This window comes from Dermacentor albipictus, chromosome 6 (genome assembly GCF_038994185.2).
Source record: "Dermacentor albipictus isolate Rhodes 1998 colony chromosome 6, USDA_Dalb.pri_finalv2, whole genome shotgun sequence".
Lineage (NCBI taxonomy): Eukaryota > Metazoa > Arthropoda > Arachnida > Ixodida > Ixodidae > Dermacentor > Dermacentor albipictus.
Genome location: NC_091826.1, coordinates 116,169,486 through 116,191,990, shown reverse-complemented (window position 1 = coordinate 116,191,990; position 22,505 = coordinate 116,169,486). Strand labels below are relative to the sequence as shown.

The following is a 22,505-nucleotide window of genomic DNA, read 5'->3' as shown; positions in this document are numbered from 1 at the left end:
GCGATTAGTTATTTATTTATTTATTTATTTGTTTATTTATTTATTTTTTATTGTACCTTAATTCAATGCCCGAAGGCGTTAAAGAAGGGAGTGGATCAAAATACATAGCATGTGCGGATAATAGGGTATAATAATATTTAAAAAAAATTGAAAGTGCCGATTAACAAAAGTATTCTTCAATAGTAGTTCTAAAAGCAGATGTATCCGTTATGTTAACAATTGAGGCCGGCAGATCATACCATTCATTGATATTTTTAGGAATAAATGAATAAAAGAATAGGTTCGTGCGACAGTGTGAAGCGCTCAATTTATGGCGATGGTCAGTACGCGATTATGTGTAGGCAGGTTCGGACAAAAGTTCACTTTTTAATTCCGGATTGTAATGATAAATCTTTTGAAGCAGTGATAAGCGTGCTAACTTCCTACATGATGAGAGGAGAGGGAGGCTTAAGGTAGCCTTCATAGATGTTACGCTTGATGTCCGACAATAGTTAGTAAGAAGAAACCTGCGCTACGATGTTGTATAGAGTCTATTGCATTTGTTAACTAACCCAAACCAGGCTCCCATACAGAAGAGGCATATTCAAGCTTAGGACGTATTAGTGTTTTGTATAGAAGTAGCTTTAAGTTAGCGGGTGCCATAGGCAAATTGCGACGGAGGTAACCAAGCGTACGGTTAGCAATGTTAGTAATGTGGTTTATGTGTGTTTGCCAGGAAAAATTAGACCTTATGTGGACGCTTAAGTATTTATAGGAACTGACTTCTTCGAGTACATAGTTCTTCAAGTGATAGTTGGGTAGTTTAGACAAAGCAGTATTGCGGGATATCCTCATTAGTTTGCACTTTTGGCTGTTAAGTCGCATTTTACAAGTGTCGCACCGGTTAGTTACCTCGTCTAGATCAGATTTTACTTTTACAGTGTCAGAATTTTATGATATTACTCGGTATATGACACAATCGTCTGCAAACAACCTCATGAAGGACGCTACACAGTTAGGCAAATCATTAATATAAATGAGAAAAAGCAAGGGTCCGAGAACACAACCTTGCGGCATCCCGGAACTGACAGGGCAAATCGAAGGGTCAAAATGCTCAGCTGAGACAAATTGTGTTCTATTGGATAAAAAGTGTTCAATCTGCGAGATAATATTACGGTGAATGTTGAGTGTATCCAATTTTAGACAAAGTAATTGGAGAGAGACGAGATCAAATGCTCTAGAAAAGTCTATGAAGATGGTGACAATGTGAAATCCATTATCCAACGCGGCACTGATTTCATGTTTAAATGAAATAAGTTGAGTATCACAGGAAAACAATTTGCGGAACCCATGCTGACGAGATGAAAAAAAATGAATTTGTTTCTAAGTTCATGAGATTAGAGTATATTATATGCTCTAGAATTTTGCATGGCACACTGGTTAGAGAAATCGGCCTGTAATTTAAAGGGTAATTCACGTCGCCAGACTTAAATAATGGAACCACCTTACCGACTTTAAAATCCTTTGATAATCAGCACGACAGAATAGATTGCGAAAAGATGTTGCACAAAATTATGGATGAGTACACTTCGGTATTTTTCAAAAACTTAGAACTAATATCGTCTATTCCTGACGATGACGAAATCTGTAACTTACGAATCTAGTTCACGACGCTATCGTAATCAATTAACAAGGGCTCCATCTGAGGAAAATTGATCTTAACAACTTCAGGTAGAGAAGCACAGGGCAACGGGTTATGCAAAAATGATTTCGAAAACACTTCATTGAGTACACAAGAACATTCTTCTTGCGGAACAACAGCACCATCTAACTCAGTTAACGATATTGTGTTACATTGGGAACCCTTGACAGTTTTCCGAATTTTTTTAGTATTTTCAGTTAGCAGAGATGGAAGTGTATTGAAAAAGAAAACGCGTTTAGCTTCTTTGACTGCGTTTTTAACAGTGCAGCAGCCTGCTGATACGCACGCCAGCTATCAGTTGTGTTCCGCTTTCTTAGTTTGACGAAAGAGCCGCTTCTTCCTGTTCAAGATACGTTTTAGGGATGCATTAAACCACGCTGCTCGATTGTTATACTGGACAACTCGCAGGGGTATGTGTTTTTGTACCAATTCATTAAATTTATTTTTAAAAAGCGACCGGTTCTGTTCAACGCTCCGAGTGTAAGAGTCCATTCGTCCATTTGTCCAAAATCCATATGGACCACTTATCATCGTTAAGGTTTGCCGCAATCGCATGAATCTCGGTTTGCTGTGCATCGCCTTTCCATTCCGCCGTCCTCGAATGGTTGGGTCCTTGTGATCAGCTTCTGATGCGTCACACTGCCTAGGAAAAGCCAATCGCGCCCACCGGTGACCCCCGGGGTTAGAACCCCTGACCCTTCAGAAATCATAAGCGAGGAGCAGGACACACGAATGATAGCGTCACCGCGCTGCTTCAGTGCTTGGAAATTCGGGCGGCGTGTTCCACGTCATCCAGACACCGCGTGCCCCTTCCCCTGCTTCGTTAAAAAAAATTATGGCGTTTTACGTGCCAAAACCACTTTCTGACTATGAGGCACACCGTAGTGGAGGACTCGAGAAATTTCGACTACCTAGGATTCTTTAACGTGCGCCTAAATCTAAGCACACGGGTGTGTTCGCACTTCGCCTCCATCGAAATGCGGCCGCCATGGCCGGGATTCGATCCCGCGATCTCGTGCTCAGCAGCCGCACACCATATCCACTGAGCAACCACGGCGGGTGTCCACTACTTCGTCTGGCGTCCCGTCTGAAGCCGCAGTTCTTTTCCTCTTTAAACAAAGATTCGAGACCCCTGTGCTCGTATTTCCAGCACCCACAGAAGGCAATGCCGTAGAGGAAGAACATGGCATTATACTACTGCGTGTTTTATTTCAATGTTGACAAATACTTTTTTTTTATTCGCCTGCGGAGGTCGGCAAAAATCTACTTATTGCTATGAAGTACTCGGACATGTATGCAACATAATTGAATTGAATCAGTATTCAACTAATTACTTGAGCAGATATACTGCAACGCACGCACTGAAGCCAGCGATTTCACAAGGCTCGTCCGCTTCTGATGAAATTTCGAGTCTGGCACCAGGTTGGACACAAGCGCAGTCAATGTTGCGGTGAAAATGCGCTGTTGTTCCGCTTCCTTTTTTTCTTTTTTTTAACGACATACCAATCCCGACCGCAGCGGCCGCATTTCGATGGGGGAGAAATGCGAGAACACCCGTGTACCGTACACGCTTATGTGCACGTTCAAAAAACCCCCGGTGGCCAAACTTAATCCGCTGTCCCCTACTACGGTTGCCTCATCACATCGTGGTTTCGGCTCGTAAAACACCAGAATTTGAACAAACATCACACATACACACAACAAAAAACGCCTTATACGCATTGAGGCTAGAATGTTGCTGCAGCACCATCGCAGGTTGTTGCAAACTTCCGAAACACGAATCTCAACACTGATGTCATCCTGAGAATTCGTTCCTAGTGAATATAGCCGTACAATTCACTGGCTACACTTCGTAAATAGGAATTTGTGGTGTAAAGGAAGTAGTGTTAAAGCTAAAAAAATCAAAATTGTGAATTATGCGTATAATTAGTTTGATTTCTTGTGCAAAGAATTTCTGCATCTGGGACTATAACGCTAAATGTAGAATTCTGCATCGTGTCATGAGTGATTTGTAAAGATTATGTTAACGATACAGTTAATCATCCCGTATGTATATCGCAAGCATTAAGCCTCTCCCAGGTCGATGTTTGCTGTGAGGCGTCTGCCGCTGCTTCAGCAGATACGATATCAAAGTAGGAGATACTTCAGATAGCTTACCTGCCCTTGCCTCTTATGGAACGCTTTTTTTTTATCCTCGGTATGATTCATGTCACGTACTTCCAAAGACTGTAATGATCATACCAACAAAACTCTATCCCTACGCAATAAATTTATTCCTTGCGAAACTGCTGGAAATATAGTTTGACGAGGGGGCGAAAGTTTTTCTTTGCAAAAATATTGCCTTTTTTTGCCAGATTCCTCAAATAACGCAGCAAAACAACCGCAACACTAATGTTATCGGAGGAAACGTAAATGGTGTAAGAGCCAAATCATTACTTCCAAGTGTCGAATATTAATTTATTGTTTTGTCATCAAAACATAACCAAACTGTCGGATAGTAGCCTTACCTCTGACATGGCATTCTCAAAAACTTCGTTCCCCCAAAGCAGAACGATTGTGTTCATTTCATTCTTTTATTTATATTTATTTATAACATGATTTATTTATTTTACTTATAAAATAATTTACTTGCTTTTATTTGCGAGCAACCTATATATAAAAAAGGCGTTCTGTCTCTACTTGAGAAGCACTAGATTCGATCTTGCTGTCCAATTCCAAATTTATTTCGCCGATTGATGTACATGCAAACGCAGGTATGCCCTCCATTCATTACCTATGAACCCTACATGAACTTTACTGCATGTAGTAGGGAAGGATTAATTTGACCAACTGCTTTAGACTATTATTTAGACTATTAACACGTTAGATTGAGTGAAAATTCTCGAAAATTCGTAAATCATGAGTCAAAGAAGTGTTATGGGCTATTATGTAAGTGTCCACCTAGTGTACACTGTTACAATAGCCCGGTGGGGTTAGTGACCTTGTAGCCTCTGCCGCACCACTGCGACGAATAGCTTCGCGAAGCCAACAAACGCGACTCCCTCGGACAGACTACCGGCGCCAGCAAGGCAAGGCAGGTTTGGCGGGCTGAGTATTGTTTGTTGGTTCACTGTCGCCTTCACGGACCAATGGGAGCAACACACTCCTGGAAAAGGGTGTTCCAAGGCTTTACCTCACGGACCCCGGTAACCGCCACAGTCGCTTGACAAACGCCCTAGCTAGCTGCGGGGTCATCCCAGGAACCAAGACGCGCCAGCTAGAGCCATGTGTGACAGACCCAGTCGACAAGGCTCCCCCCTCCTTTCTGTGTGTGTGCAGTGAACAAAGGTGGGGGTGCGAGTTCGTGATTTTTCGCCCTCACCGCGGGTTCTTCGACGACTTCGGACAGTCCGACTGGACGAAGGTTGGACGGCAGTTTCCCTAGCCTAGGAATCTAGGCAGGACAGAGGGTATTTAAGAAGACGTTTGTAGGCTCATCGGTGTGCTTCACTTCCGTCATGCTGGACTGATGGGATGGGATGTTCGCCATTCTTCATGTAGATAACTTAAATAAACCCACTACTCGTCGTTCTCGATGAGAACATGTTCTTCACTTGAACAATGTCCTTAGCGTGGATGAGTTGGACGACGACATGCGCCAGCTACCCCTTTTTACATGACCGGTCCCAATCCTTACAACATATCCATTTCATCTGCTCCTGAAGTTATGGTTGACTGGTTGGCTCCTATCTAAAAGAGACAGGCGCTCCACAGTCAGTCAACAGTTCTGCAGCAGACGGAGTGGACATGTCCGCAAGGTGGACACTTATAGAATGGACCCCACGCGCTGCCTTCTGGTGGAGACTGCAGTAGACGGGCGGAAGTGAAAGCACTTGCACTTCGTGCTGGCACGTTGTGTCTTTCGACGTGTTGCCCAGCTATTAGGGCTCTGTAGAACCTTCGTTTGATAGCACTGGCAGAAGAAACAGGTGTATTAGTCCCAGGGAATGCCCTAGTGGCACCCACTCGCCTGCCCCCACCATGGGAATTATGAAGACCATTTAATGCGACAGCTCTTTCGTAGAAATATCTATATTATAAGCGGGCGCCAGAAGCAAATATACAATTCCATTTCCGTGAACGTCAGGAGAAGTACTCCTGTACAGAACACTATGCAGACGCTTCCAAGTCCCGTAATGTAGTTTCCTATGCAGCTCTGGGACGTTCGTTTTCAGTATCCGGTGCACTAAATCCCCTCACAAGCATCTTTACAACGGAAGTCTACGCTATACTCTCCGCTATTCAAAACATTAGGATCACAAACCTTGCTAGGGCTATTGTGTTCACATATTCAATAAGTTTAGTCACAGCCAACTTAGACCAAGAAAATATAGGCACTCAATTTTTAAATGAGCTGTACAGTCTGTTGGGCTCAATATATATGCCCAATCAAGTGATTGTCATATGCTGGGTACGTGGTTACACAGCTATGAGAAGCAACGAAGCTGCTGAGGAAAGCGCTACGTAACTTTTAGCCGCACAGATGGAAATATCCCCATCCTTGCCACAGAATTAATGCCTTTTCTACTCCGTAAATTGAGGAATCATTGGTAAGGCGTGTGGGACAAGCAATGAATAAGCTTCACATAATAAAATCAAAACTGGGTAACTGGATAAGTGGGAAAACAGCACGGTACAAGGAAGTACTTCTTTGCCGATGAAGGATGGGCCACACATACGGTACTCACTCTTAGCTATCGACTGGGGGCGATCCAGCAACTTGTAGTAAGTGCAGCAATGGTCTGACAGTGCTCCATGTTCTTATTCAGTGCCCTGCAATAGAAACAGAGAGGATAAAGTGTTTCCCTTGATATCACGAAAATATACCTCTTCACCCGCATTTTTTCTCAGCGATGAACCGCTTTTTAATCTGCAAATAGTCTTAGATTTCTGAGCCGAAACCGACACCATGGAAATCATTTGGCCAGGCAACTTTTAGCACATGACTAACAGCCCTGTCTTCAAGGGCTCTCTTGAAACTGTGGTGTCACTGTCATGTTTTATTGCATCATGTTTTAGTGAAAGCCCATTGCCTTAGCTCACATCACTACCTAGTCAGCGTCATTATTTTAGCACCTACCGTATTTTCGCGATTCTAAGCACCCCCCCTCTCTATTTTTGCGACAAAGTTAGGAAAAAAGTTTGCATGCGAATCTAAGCACCCCCCCCCCCCTTTATTTGTTAGGATGAGCGTGTAGCCAAGACCGCCAAACGCGCTTGCTCACTCTGGAATCATTGCTAGGCGGACCTGCAGGCACGCGGTCGATGTTTCTGTTGGACGCGTTTCGCGGCCATCTGACCCCGGACGTAAAGACAAAGCTTCGGAACATCAATAGCGACGTGGTTGTGATTCCGGGGTGGCATGACGCCAGTGCTGCAACCCCTGGACGTTTCAGTCAACAAGCCCTTTGAAGCCAATCTCCAACAGGAGTACGAAGAGTGGGTGCGAAACCCTGACTGGAAGAAGACGCCGACGGGGAAGCTGCAGACAGCGTCCCCATCAACCATCGCAAAATGATTTCGGACACGTGGAAGACGGTCCAAGTGGACGTTGTGGTCAAATCATTTAAGAAGTGCTCGATCACAAATAACTTCGAAGGAAAGGAAGACGACCTGCTGTGGCATACCGAGAGCAGCAGTTCAAGCGGTGCGACGAACTCGAGTGGCAGTGATAGTGACTCAGTATCCTACACAAGCGGTGGTTTCACCGTCTGCACCGAATTTTTCTTTTGAATGTTTGCAAAATAAAATGTTATTTCTCGCACCCATCTCGTCGTGATGTCGCGGCGAAAAGAGGGAGGGGGAGGGTCATTCTAGATTTTTCGAATCTAAGCACCCCCCCTGACTTTGGGCATCGCGATCGTGAAAAAAAGGGGGCGCTTAGAATCGATTAAATAGGGTATATATATTCTACGCCACTTACGAGACAGGTTTTAAGCCATTTCACAGCCATGTCACACCTACCAAGAGGTATTCATTGTGCACGCCATCCACAATACATCGTTAGCATTACCACTTGTCATGGCTCTCTTTGGCCAAACGGCACTTGCGCCATAAACACCACACATCATCATCATCACCATCATCATCATCATCATCTTTCGGCGTGTTCTCGTCGCATCAGCTTAGCTGTTTCCTTTTAGGTGTTCTTACCGCATATGCTGAGCGGTGTGTACAAAGGTTATTCCTCCGAGTCGCATTGTGCCGTCCTTTGACTGAGCCAACAACCAGCGAAAGAGGAAGCTGCTCATGCAAGAGATCTGCGATCGATGTTCACCGAGACACATGTTTGTGTCTGTGTGCAGTACATTCCGCTCTACAAGTTTCCAGAGGCACTTGAGAACCGGCACTGTATGATAGGGGCCTTAAACAGAAATGAATTTGTGCCCAGCAAGCTTCTACTGGGTTCTGTATCCGCATGGAGACCTCGGAGATCAAGTCGTATACACAGAACTGCGTTTCCATGGGGAAGAAGGGTAAGCAGAAAGCGTTCGGTTGCGCCTATCGAGTTCGTAACTTGTGCAGTGATTGCCTCGTTACGGGAAATAAGCAAGACTGCACGGAACATGACGGTTTTCGTGCACTGTGTTTTTCATGCTCGAGAACGAGCCTCATTCGAGTACATGTAACCGCGACGAGGGAGAGCACTACGTGTGTAGCGAAACAGAGCCGCCGACGCGTCAATGCCACACTTGATCTTTCATTTATTTGTTTTTTTCATTCCCACACTGTGTGTGTGCCTCAACACCTATAAATTTTCCGATGCTCACACTTAGCTTCGCGACAAGTACGTTCAGACGCCGCTGACAGAGCCGGTGCCCCCTTCAGTGTTGTCTTACATGAACACCCAAATTATTGCGTGTTGAATACGGACTGCGAGGGAGAAAAGAATGAAGGGCCCGTAACTCCTTGCACATGCCAAATAAGATGTAACGCTTTTAATTCGTGCACACTGGACTGGCCCACTATAGTTGGTTATGTGGCAATTGAGTGTGTCCGCTGTCAGTGCAGAACGCTGCTCATCCTTGCTTCAAGCGTGTCGAAGTCTTACGTAAACAACCAAGAGTTAGAGCTCTCCCTACGACTGCTTGCAAAACTTGGAAAACAAGTTTGTTCTACTCATATCGATCGCGGTGTGCTAAGACCAGTGGACGATCGAGACGACAAAGTCGTTTACAAATGCAGCACAATCTATGACGCTAGCGCGGGGCTCAAATATGCAAAAACATGCACGAAAAAACAATAGCGCACAAGATATCCTCTAGTATATTTTCATACAGCGCTTCAGGCCACAAGAAATGAAAAAGAAAAAAATCTTCTGTATATATACAGATATTGCAGAAAGAAAGCTAGGCTAACTGGACAACTTTCCAACTGCTGTGAAGCAGACGACGCTATAGTTCTGTTGAATAAACACTGTGCCGCTGGCCCTTCTCGCAAAGTCACCTCCGCAGTATACTTCCGTGACCTGAAATGTCATCGCTTTAAAGGGGCCCTGAACCACCCCTCGGGCTTGGTGAAATAACATAGTCCGCGGGTAGCATACGCTGTTGTGAACATCTCAGCCAAGTTCTGCTGTCGTACGCGGTCCGTGGAGCTCGCAAGCGGAGCGCGAAGTCAGCTTTCTCTCAAACGCTCTCGTTTCAAAAACCTCATGATCCTCGCCCTTTTCCGTGTGCCCGATCTCGTCATAAAGCATACTCCAATACGCGGCTGCTATTGGTGGCGGCGCTCGGCCACACCGCGGCCGCCGCGAGGTGCCGCCAGGAGTCCAGTGGCTAAGCTAAGCGCATAGAGCTTCCTGGAAACTGTATCGCTAAGCGCACTGAGGCTCCATGAGGATAGCCGCGTTTGGTTCATGTTTTAGCGCGGCATGGGAGAAGAAGAAGAAGAGGTTGCGCTCGGTTGCACCGCACATGGGTTCCGCCTTTACATCGCTAAACCCTGGATAATTGACGTCAGCGCCGCCATAACCAGCCTTAATCGACTCCTTACGTCGAGCGGAACACGTGGACACCCAAGGCTATACTGTGAGTCGCTTGCTCCACGAATTACCGAACTTTGAACATTGCAAGAGGCGCCCGCCCAGCTAAGCCTAACGACGGGTACGGTCTAGCCGAAGACCTTGACCCAGTTCGGTGCACCAATGGCCACCAGTGATGGCACCGAGATGCATCTCGAGCACGCGCAAATCCCACTTCCTGATGAACCTGCCGGCGGAGACTGGCTCACTGTTAAGTACAGTCGGAAGAAAACATCGACTCCCACCAATCCACCCCTCCAACCCCGACACCCATCGTTTCACCGACAACCCCGACTCCCACCGCTGCCTCGAAACGACCTCAAGGTAATCATCCGTCCCCGAGAGGGACTCAACCTTGCCACCTGGACCACGCCACAGGTCGCTGAAGGCATCAAGCTGGCATGTCAGCACCCCACTACTGAGCACGTACGGACCCTTACTGTAAGAATTGACCCAGTACAAAACATCGCTATTGCTAGCACACCAAACGAAGAGCTAGCTATGAGCATCCGTCACATCACTACAATTCACCTGGGCGGTCGAGAATTTGCAGTCACGGCATACGTGGCGGCACCCGACAGCTCCGCCAAAGGGGTCATTCACGGCATTCCCCCAGGAACTCCCACAGAAGTCCTCCTTAACGGGCTCTATGCATCTGGGCGAGAAATCTTACATGCGCGCATGCTCGGACAAACCGCTGCGGCAGTGATCACATTCACTGGCAAGGCTGTACCCTTCTACATGCGATACTACAGCGGTGAAGTACGATGCAAACCATACCGAACAACCATGCATTTCTGCCGCATCTGCCACCAAGTCGGCCACCGGACCGATGTATGCCCAACTCCAGAAGCAAACCTATGCCCCCAGTGTGGTCCACGGAACCCCACTCAGGACCACCCCTGTCACCCCCGGTGTGCCTTATGCCAGGGGCCTCATCCTACGGCTTCCAGGGAGTGCCCTGATCGACTGAAGAAGGCATCTTCGGCATCCCAAAGGACTAGCCGCCGGGACTACTCACAGTCGAAGTCTCGGTCACGCACAGACCAGCAACGGAAGCGTTCCCGCTCCAGGTCTCGCTCCTGCTCGCGGAACCAACAAGGAGCGACCCGGAACCTCAGCGGACCTGCTGTATCGAGATCACAAGCGGTGAGCTGGTCAGCACGGCTTTTCCCCTCTCACACAGTCCACCAAGACAACACCCTCTCATCACGTCTACACACAGCACCCACCCCACATAATTCTTCATCCATACACAATACTGATGTTCAACTGCAAATTCTAGCTGAACTGAAGGCAATCAGAGAAGAAAACAAACGCCTTCATGAAGAAAACAACAAACTTCGCACGCAGATTGCAGAACTATACGCGACTCGTACTGACACTCAGCATTCCACACCAATAACCGAACCCTCAATGCCATCATTTTCGGAGCATTCTGAACCCATGATTCTTGCGGAATCAGCAAAACCGACAGAAATCGCACAAGTCGAGGAGAAAGTTGATGTACTGCAACGGCAGCTTCTAGCAATGCAACAAAGCATCCAGCAACTGGCAAGTGTTATTGAAGAAACGCGGCTCGCAAAAGATCAGCGACGCAAGAAAGTCAGAACACTAGTACAACAGGAAGCAGAGCAGGGACACCCTGCCGATCCACCCGTCAGCCAGGACGAATAGCAAAACCAACCACAGGAACGAAAATCCACTCATAATCTGGCAATGGAATTGCCGCAGCTACAAACGCAAGCAAGGATCACTGAGACAGTACATAAGTAACTCCAAAACGACGCCAAGCGTAATCGCATTACAGGAACCAGGCACACACCCAACTCAAGCTGGCTACAACACACATACCACCACGCCTGAAAGCCGCGTGGCCACACTTACAGCTAAAACGCTCACAACCACACAACACACAATAGACGGCAGTGACGTCGACCATAACCTAATTGAGATCCTGCCGCTCCAACGAGGCCGAAAGAGCCTTTTCATACTGAATATATACAGCCTACCCAAGCAGAAGCAGGCCAAGTTCGACTACTTGATCACTAAAGCGATTGGCTTAGCCAAAAATAATAGTCTGCTGACTGTAGGCGACTTCAACGCTGCTCACCAGGCATGGGGCTACACGACAGCCACATCAAAGGGCACTGCACTGCAGTGCACGATACAGCAGCACCGTCTCACCATCCTCACAGACCCCGCATACCCCACACGTCTAGGAAACAGCGTCTCCCGAGATACATGCCCTGACCTCACCCTCACTAAAGGGATACAGCAAGCAGCCTGGCACAACACGGAGGAAACTCTGGGCAGTGACCACTGCATACTTGCCACCACATTGAAGGTTACGCATGCACGCCACCCGATAAAAAAGACAACACTCACAGATTGGACAGCTTTTCGCAAAGAGCGAGCGGATGACTCCTCAACGGGTATTACGGATCTCGAGCAGTGGGTACGAGAGCTCCATCAATACGTAGCCAGACATTCAAAACAGATCACACTCACCACAGACATACCGGCCGTAGACCCACACCTTCTTCACCTCTGGGAAGCACGTCGAGGCCTTGTTAGGAGATGGAAGCGCCAAAAACATAATCGTAAATTGAAACTACGTATAGCGAAACTCACGGCAACCGCGGAATTTTATGCGGGGGAGCTCACCCGTCACAACTGGCGACAACTATGCAACAAGTTGCAGGGTAATCTTAGCACGGCCAAAACATGGTCGCTGCTACGCCATCTTCTTGACCCCACACAAAGCAAGGCAATTAGCCAGCAAACAATCCAACGTATCCTCCACAACCATCCGGGTTCTGATGACGAAATCCTGGAGGAGTTGCGGGCGAGGTACATAGGCGATTTCGAAACCGCACAAGGACTACCTCCAACCTACAGCGGGAGCGACAATTACGACCTCCACAAGCCGATCACTATCACTGAGGTACAACAAGCACTCCATGCACTCACACGAAACACCACCCCAGGCAAGGATAAAATAAATAACAAGCTCCTGCGCAATCTGGATGATGGCACCATTCAATCTCTTACTGACCTCTTTAATCATCACTGGGAAGCGGGTACACTACCAGCAGACTGGAAGCACGCGGACATCATACTCATTCCGAAGCCAGGCAAACTCTCCAGCTTAGAAAATATGAGACCAATTTCACTGACTTCATGCCTAGGCAAGCTTCTGGAACATGTCATTCTCAATCGGCTTCAACCTTACCTAGAATCCAGCGACCTGTTTCCCGAAACAATGTTCGGATTCCGGCCCCACCTTTCTACGCACGACATACTTCTTCAGCTGAAGGAACAAGTCCTTGAACACGTCTCACCGCACAACACACCGGAGTGATTTTAGCACTCGATCTCAAAGGCGCTTTCGACAATGTGGCTCACCATACCATCCTTACAAACCTAAGCCTCACAAACTGTGGCCGTAATACTTACAATTATATACGCGCCTTTCTAAGCAACCGCACGGCCACAATAGGCATTGGCTCACTCAGAACCCCGACGTTACCTACCCGCAACACAGGAACCCCACAAGGTGCTGTTCTATCACCCACCCTTTTCAATATTGCTATGATGAAATTACCTGACAAACTCAACGCAATACCAGGAATCAGGCATGCAATATTACGCCGATGACATCACTATCTGGACCACCGCTGGTTCCGAAGGAGAGAAACAAGACGCCCTTCAACAAGCGACCGACGTCGTCCAGCAATATGCAAAATCAAGTGGTCTCCGGTGCTCCCCCGAGAAGTCAGAACTATTAGTCGTTCGACAGAAATCCCGAAGAAAACTCAATGAACTACCAAACATCACACTCATCCTCGACGACAAAGAAATACCCACAGTAAACCGGGTCCGCATTCTCGGACTCCACATACAACAGGACGGCGGAGGCGCATACACCATCCAACGTCTCAAGCAGACCACCTTCCAGATCATGCGAATGGTCAGCCGTATCACCACCAAACAATACGGACTGAAAGAAGACGACATAATACAGCTCCTCCAGGCCCTGATAATCAGCCGCATTGCCTACGCTGCCCCGTACTTGCCCCTCACTCCCAAGGAGACAGATCAATTAGACGTACTTCTTCGGAAAGCCTACAAGCAAGCGCTCGGCCTACCCCCGGGAACAGCGACACTCAAGCTTGAAGCCCTAGGAGTGCATAATACTATAAGAGAAATTATAGACGCCCACCTCACAAGCCAACGAGAACGACTAGCCCTCACACCAACAGGAAGAACAGTCCTAGCGCGCCTAGGCTACCCCACACACAGCAAAGGCCACGAACAAGCAATCCATCTGGCCCCCAACTTGCGAGAGCACATCAAGGTAGCCCCTATCCCCAGAAGCATGCACCCGGAACATCATGCCGATCGTCGCCAAGCTCGCGCAAAAGCTCTACAGACAAGATATGGCAGTCTCCCCACCACACTATACACAGATGCCGCGCAGTACCCCGAAAAAGCAGCCATGACGGCCAGCGTTGTCGACTATAACCTACAAGAGGTGGTCTCGATGACTGTCCGCACTGCCAGCGCCCTCGTAGCGGAGGAGACAGCCATCGCCTTGGCCATCACCTCTAGTCTGACCAACGAGTACATCACAATTATTACCGACTCCCAGGCAGCTTGCCGTAGCTACGCGAGAGGTCGAATATCTTCAATCGCCCACCGACTCCTCAAACAGGCCTCCGCATTCCCGGACGTTGAAATAGTGTGGACTCCAGGACACGAGTCCCTCCGTGGAAATCAGCGTGCGCACGCTGTAGCCCGAGCTCATGCCACCCGGGCGCCACAAGAGAGGGATACGGACGCATCCATGGAGCCCGTACCTTTACAATACAACGCCATACTACAACACCACAGATTGAACAGACGACAATACCCACCTCCACACAAGACCCTCTCACGTGAAGACGCCGTAACATGGAGACAACTACAAACCAATACATAACCACATTTAAGCAGACTACACGCAATCCACCCTACACTATATTCATACAAATGACCTTTTTGTAATGATTACGCCTCTCTATATCACACCACATGGGCGTGCCCCAACGTGAAGGCGGCCCCGCAAATACCCAACCCCACACCCGAGCAGTGGGAGGCCGTGCTGACTAGTTCGGACCCTCGTAACCAGCAGCAACTGGTGCGGCGGGCCCGGGAGACAGCAAGAGCCGCAGGAGCCCTGGACTAAGGGCGCATCCCGCACAAGCAGAAAGACACCTGCTTGTCCTTTCTTTTATTTTTTTAAATAAAAGTTTCTCCTCCTCCTCCTCCTTAGCGTGGCATAGGCCCCGAATTGGAAATTTGAACTGCGCACCACGGTGGCGTCTCCGACGTAGCGGCTTCGACGTAGGAAGGGGGAGCACAGCTGAGGCCGTGTTTGATTGCCGAGGACACCGCTTCTGCTGAACGCATTGAAGTACTTTTTGCGGCCAAGTGGTTCCGAAATAGCCTACCTTCTCTTCAAATGTCTTACTCCACATCGATAAAAAGTGGTTCAGGGCCCCTTTAAGCACTAACACAAGCTTGTATCTGCATCAAATTATCGACCCGACCGCCAATACCCACGGTTCGCGTGATCGGCATGGGTTTTTACGTCGATGCGGTATTTTATAAAAAAATGTCGTGAAACATTTTTCTACCATATTGAGGTTATAGATTACCTATATAAGCTAGTATAGTAGCTAATGGATTAAACAGGCACTGACTGATAATTACTTGTAGCTGACTAACGTCGATGGCTTATCGTCGGTCTCATCTATAGTGCACAATGGAGGTTATCCTCTTTGTTCAATACGGCATGTATGATCGACTGTGAACCTATGAATGTTTTTTTTTCTGTTCTCTTGTCGTTTGGAGCTGCTATATATTCCTCGTTCCAAGCAATAAACTTCAGTTGCTAGTCAGGGCTTGTCCGTGTCGTGTGTCCCTGTCAATATAGGCGCCGTTCTGTTTAAGAAAGCGTTGAGGAGCCCGTGTCGCAGGAAATCCGCCGTCCGGTGTCGCAACGGCGAAATGATTTTACAACCGCGTATACCCAGGGCTTCTATATGATGCAAGAAATTGACTGTAATAATTGAATTTCACAAGCAAAAATACGCAGAAAAATCGTAAACTACGACTTGCATACACCTACAGACACAATAGCTCTCGGTTTGTAATTTCACTATACCAGAAAAAGTAATTCTTTTACGCAAAAACTCAAACGAACCCCTTCACAAACACAAACCAGCCGAGGCGTTCACAGACCAGCCGCGGCGTCTGCAATTTAGCACGCGCCGGCGCGTTGGGCGTCTCCAGGGCCACGGAGCAGTGCGCCCGGTGTCTTCCATTAAAGGGACCCTTAAAGGTTAATATTAGGTCAACGTTGAGTCTTGAAATATCATCCCAGAAACCTCGAAACGCTTATTTTCTGTGCGAAGAAGAGACGTATTTTAAGAGAAAATGCGTTCTGAAGCATCGGCGTACCTCTAGCGCAGTTGAAATCGCCCGCCCTCTCATCGAGGAGTAGTGACGTCATGGTCGCATATGGTGACGTTGCAACGTCGGTGAGTAATACGGCGCCCGCAGACGGCGCTACGGCTTTTCTGCGCAAAACGTAAACGCGTGGACATAAACAGAGCCAAGATGGAGCCGACAGCAGCGCTAAAGCGAAACTATGGTGGCTAGCAGAAGTGAAAGCGCGCGACGATAATCTGGCTCTCTATTTTATGACGCCAACTTGGACCGTCGTTGCAAAGGACGACTCTGACAACGACACATTGTCTCGCTATGCTGGCCTCGACTTCAGCGATTTAAGCACTGACGAACGTGACCTGCTGCCGAGGGCTGGCGCTGCCGGCGTCGTTGCGTACTACTACGGCGGCGGCCTGCTTTGAAAGGCACTCCACACGACTTTAGTAAGTCGGCGTCGAACTCGTAATATTCTGCACGAACGTGCAGCGAGCACAATACGTGATTTTTCGGCTCTTTTCCAGCGCGTCGTGGCGGAGGTACGGCCCTTAACCACTTCGAACGGAGAGGTTCACTCGTTGGCACACAGTGATAAGTAACGTTGGATTCGCCGCTGCGACTGCCCTTGGCCAAGTTCCGCGGACCAATCGCGCATCCCACGACATCACATGGACGTGACATTCACGCTGCTTGTTCCAAATGCAAGCTTTGCGAGCCAGCAGGACCACCAAAGCGCGACGCGATAACGAAACAACTAAAACTCCAAAGCGCGCGCGGCCCAAAGTCGAGCACGCAGAGTCGAGCGAAAACGAAACCTTTCGATCACCCATACAACTCAAGCGTAACGTCAAAATGTTATTTTTTTTTCTTAGAATCAAATAGAAGTAGACAAGTAGCATTTTCTTCCGTCTTATAATCTAATGAAATGACCTTTTAATACGAGAAGTTTAGTAATAGTGATATAAATTGTGATGAGGAGTGCCTTCGTCATCGGGCTAGTGCCAGAATGTCGCTGGGGCGTCTGAAATCGTGTCATGCATTTACCTCAATTTCTCGGTTACTAAAGCTCTGTTCGCGATTATATTGACGCCTTAGACGGTCTAGAGCATTGCTTTATCACTTTACCTTGACTTCATACTAACCTTTAGTGTCCCTTTAACTCCAGCTGGCGTTCGCCTCCGCCGCATCGCGAACCCCGCAAGAGGCCGTGCTTCCGCCACAAAGCTCGCCGTTCATGCACTTCTCTCTTCCTCTGCTTCACAAGTCACTGCACACACACACACGGCACGCGTTTCCAGGTTAACATTAGGATTACATATGCTCCATTTGCCGGGAAGCGTGAAGAGCAGTCAGGGATGTTCGAATGCTATCCCATTCCACTCTTAAAGGCGAAGCTTAAGCATCCTTCGAATTTTATGTCGAGTCACGGGCGCGGACGCAACAAGTCATCTGTTTTTCTTCTTTCGCCGTTGCGCCTTCTCGTGTCCAATCTTCGTCCTTTATTTCTCTTTATGAACGGGGCGATCTCTAGCAGAAAAGCGTGGCAGAAAAGGAGCTCTGTAGAAGGAGACAACCAAGACGAAAATGAACACTTGGGGTGCGATCGGAGATCGTTGTTCGGCGCCTTCGTTCGGTTAACGGCGCGCACGATTGGCCTACACCGCGCCGACGCCGCCAGCCGCGGAGCGCGGCCATGTTTTCGGTGACGTCAAAAGGGCGACGTCAAATGACAACGTGCAACCGAGCACGTTGTCTTCTAGGCGGGAGTTGCCATGTTGGGAGCGATCATACGGTTATTACGAGACCCGCTTCGCATGGCGCGTTTGGTGGATTGGATTGGATCCAACCGGCGGCTACGACTGCTCCATAGTACGTTCGAATCCAATCCATAGTTTAATTCGAGAAAATGCCGCTTGCGTTGGGAACCTACGTTGTTGCACTGGCGTTGCTAGAGGAGGAAGGAGAACGGGTGGCGGTGCAAAACGCGTTTCAAGAAAAGGCAGAACGCAAATTCCGGCGTCGCTTTCGTTTCACGAAACAAATAGCGCATTGGTTGTACAGCGAAATCGACCCCGTCATCGGTGCCAGCAAGCCACTGCAATGTTGTTGCTCCCTCTTGAAAAGTGCGCCACTGTTGCCTTCGTTTCTTTTTTTCTTTCTGTCCTCGCTGTGTGCGACACCACCAAGGGACGACGCAGAGAAACTAATAGTTGTAAATTGTAGTATTCACACGTTCAGTTCAGTTCAGTTTATTGTCCTTAAAGACCCCCGGAGGGGGTATTACATAAGGGGTGGGTTTAACATAAGTTCCACATTCGGTACACTTCATAAATTATATTCAAAGTGATCAATCACACGCTGTAGGAATGAAGACAGGCAAGTTATGCTAACAATGTCAGCAGGAAGGCCGTTCCAGTCTTTAGCTGCTCGAGGAATGAACGAGGCGGAAAAATGAGTGGTTCGGGCACGTGGCCGTGCGACTTGCTGCGGATGACTGGTGCGGTGAGAGATGCGTGCTGCAGGAACGATGTATGGCGCATGATGAAGGGTACTGAAAAAGAACTTGTGATAGAGCTCAAGACTAGCAATGCGTCGGCGATTAGATAGTAATGTTAGTCCGGATTGTGTTTTAAGTGCGGAAATACTGACATCATATGAATATTGTGAGTGAATGAACCTAGTAGCGCGGTTCTGAACAGATTCAAGTGAGGTGATAAGATATGTTTGGTGCGGGCTCCAGATGGCAGATGCATATTCAAGTTTTGCCCGAACAAGGGACTTGTAGGCAAGCAGTTTTACGTTTTGAGGTGCCTGGCGGAGATTACGTTTTAAAAAACCTAGTGTTTTATTAGCAGATGATATGATATTAGAAATATGTTTATGCCAGGATAGATCATTGCATACAGTGACACCTAGATATTTATAGGACTCTGCTAGTTCGAGAGGCATGCTTCTAATTTACGTATTACTACTTATTACAACTTACGTATTACGTATTACACGTATTACTACTTGAAAACGTATTTAAGCTTGAAAAGAAAAAAATACATTTTTTAGTTAAAGATTTCATTCATGGAAGACGACAAACATTTCGTTTTGGAGTATACTGTGTGGAAGCAGACGGCAGACCAGGGAAGTAAACTTCCGGGGAGTTCACCGCTTGCCGATTGGCTGCTCTCTCCGCCCCGTTCTCAGAAATTTTGCATAATGCCACTTTGTGACGTTGCAGCAACCGAACAGAACGCGTATCGAACAAAGATATTCGACCGCGCCCTTGATTTCCGTTGCATCATCGAAGTCGTCCCGTTCCAAGCCGCCACAGCGCCAATCGTAGGAGGGGCACATGTACCCCGTCATCACCCAACGTTACTAGACTAGGTTCAGTTTTCAAACTCCCGTGACTGCGTGGACCCACCACCGATCCTCGCATCTCGTGGCGCTGCTGTCGCACTTTGCTCGGTCAGCACGGCGCGGACAGGGCGACGAAGCACTGTCCGTTGTTTATGTGTTTTGGCGCGTTGTATATATGCGTGTTTTGCTGCAGTCTCCCAGGCTGCATTTTTGCGACACTCTTATGCGTTTTAAATGCCGCGTGCGTTTTGAAGAGTTTACGGGCCGTATCATCCAATTTTATTTAGTGACGCGAATGCATATATATGCTCCGTTCCTGCAGCGATAACTTACTTTGAATGTGCAAGTCTGCTCGCAAGGGAGCAAAGCTCACGTAGGTTTCAACATTGCACTTGTGAATGTGGTGCTCTGATGAAAGAAATAGTGTTAGCTTCATTTTTTTAACCCGAAATGAAGTGCTGAGAGTGTGTATATACCGTGTGTCCCAGCTAACTTCAGCCAGAGTTTTAAAATATGCGGATTAATGCCGCGTAGCTGGGCACAACCAAGGTAATGTTTTCCGTAGCTTTGAGATATTCAAATTATTATAAATCCGCCGAGTTAGGTAATGCGTAGTTAATTCAATATTAATTAAAAAATATCCAATAATTGTTACTGTTCTTAATTCACTAATTATTAAATTAGTTCATCTATTTATGTAATTTGTTGCCACCGCCAAAGGTCCAGGCCTTAACTCTATTTTAATTAACTGTGCCTTAATTAACTTCGCCTAATTCACTGTGCCTTGACTCAACGTTATCTATAAACATTGCCTTGGCTGGCCTCGTGAACTGCCTCGATTGGTTCGCTTGGGCTCCCGTGACTTTCTTGGACCATCGTGTGGTCGCGCTAACATCGCCTCATACGTTCGCATTAATATTTAATTAGTACTAAGCAGCAACAGCTGATTACAACTACTAATCAGCTACTTACAGCTACTCATCAGCAACAGCTGATTAATATAGAGCGCAGTGGACGGCCGGGGCTGCTGCGGCCCTGGACTAAGGACTCCACAGCGCACTCTGGGGCAGCGCAGCAGCATTTTCACAGCTACGTAAAGTTTTTTAATCAATCTCCTAAACGCGAGACTATACAAACATTTAAAGGCGCATCGGTGAAAACACTTGCTGAGTACGTAAGTTGCGAAGTCTGAGGACTCAAGCCCCTTCGCCAACGCAGAGCTGCGCCCTGGTAGAGCTACTTGCGGTGCTCCCGCCCTCTGGCGGCAAACCAAGACAAGGGGCCACCCGCGATGTACGGCGCCTACGGGGAGATTGACAACTGAACCTAGTCTAGTAACGTTGGTCATCACCGGCGCGCAAGAAGGAGGCGCGGATACATGCACGCTTGCCGTCACGCACGAACGCGCATGCGCACAGCAGTCGGTCTCGACGACAGGGTTGCGACGCCAGAAGGCAGGGAGGGCCGTTTCGCCATATTTCGCCACGCGTTAGTGTATGTGACAAGGGAACAAGCTCAGTGTATATGCACCAGCGGATGTGAAATCGGCGGTAGATGTATGGAACGGCTGTCGCCGACGATAACGAAACACCCGCCGCGTTATAAGTTCGGTAAAAGAAGCCCCCCACGCCCATGCGCGAGCGTAGGATTCATGCCCGAAGACGACGCCATGCCGGATCACGGACGAGGACGGGTGCACCGTTTTCGCGACCACGTCGTCGCCGGCGTCAACTGGCGACCAACGCGGCTCGTCGACGATGTTCCCAGTTCACGTGTGTGCGGCCTCTGCCGCATGATCCCAAAACAGACGGTGCTGTTGCCGTGCGGTCACGCTCTGTGCCAATCTTGCCACGCAGCCAGTCTCGAAGGGGGCGCTGGCCAGTGTCCGTTGGATCAAGTGCAATTCGAAGAAGCGGAATGCGCGGGTTGTGAATTCTCTGGCAGAACAGCGAACACCCTGAAGGTGAGGAGGAAAGACAATTCCTGCCAGTTATATTTGGGGGGGGGGGGGGGGCAAGTATGCATTAGTATTCGTATCATTCCGCGGCGGCATATCTGCACGCCGAACGAATAGTGTCCCTTTTATTATTGCCGAAAAGTAGCACACAAATTCACCCTGACTACATGGTACTTTTTACCGTCTATCAAAACTAACCCTATTGAACAATTCAAATTCATTGTGGGCTCATGAGAAATATACCGTTGCAACTCCTTATGTCTTTATTTGTTAGTGTCACAGATAAGAGATATATAACAAAAAGGCAATAATTTGGAATGTGAGAGAGAGAGAGAGAGAGAGAGAGAGAGAGAATGAAGAGGAAAGGCAGGGAGGTTAACCAGATATGAGTCTCCGGTTTGCTACCCTACACTGGGGATAGGGGATAGGGGTTAGAAAGATGACAGAGAGAGAAAGGAAAAAAAAACGAACGCGCACACATGGAGACACATACACAAAAGGCGTTCCAGTTAAAGTCGTTCACACAGGCCGGTAGATCGCAAGAAGCGCAAAAGCGCTTGCACGGCCTTCTTCTGTGACGGTAGGTCCTTTCGATGTTGCAGAATTCTTTTCTCAGATAGCGGTTGGTCGTCCAGTTGGTCTAGTTCCTGGCTGAGGCATGCCCTCTGTGGACTGTACTCCGGGCAGGTGCACAAAATATGGCCAATTGATTCTTCATGGCCGCAGTGGTCACAGGTTGGGGTGTCGGTCATCCCTATGCGGAAGGCATAGGCTTTAGTAAAGGCAACGCCCAACCAAAGTCGATATAAAAGCGTGGCGTCTCTACGGCGAAGCTGTGATGGCGCTCGAAGACTTAATGTTGGATCAAGTGAGTGCAGTCGCGGATTTCTTAAATGTGGCTCATTCCATTGCGACGCGGTGCACTGCCGAGCAAGTAGGCGGAGCTTCCGTGCAGCGTCAGT

General features: G+C 48.0%; 1 protein-coding gene across 1 annotated transcript in view; it reads left to right on the top strand.

Moving 5' to 3' along the window:
• Positions 1-22,505, top strand: part of LOC135908339 (fibroblast growth factor receptor homolog 2-like) — a 204,854-nt gene that overhangs the window by 17,532 nt on the left and 164,817 nt on the right. The window lies entirely within an intron of this gene.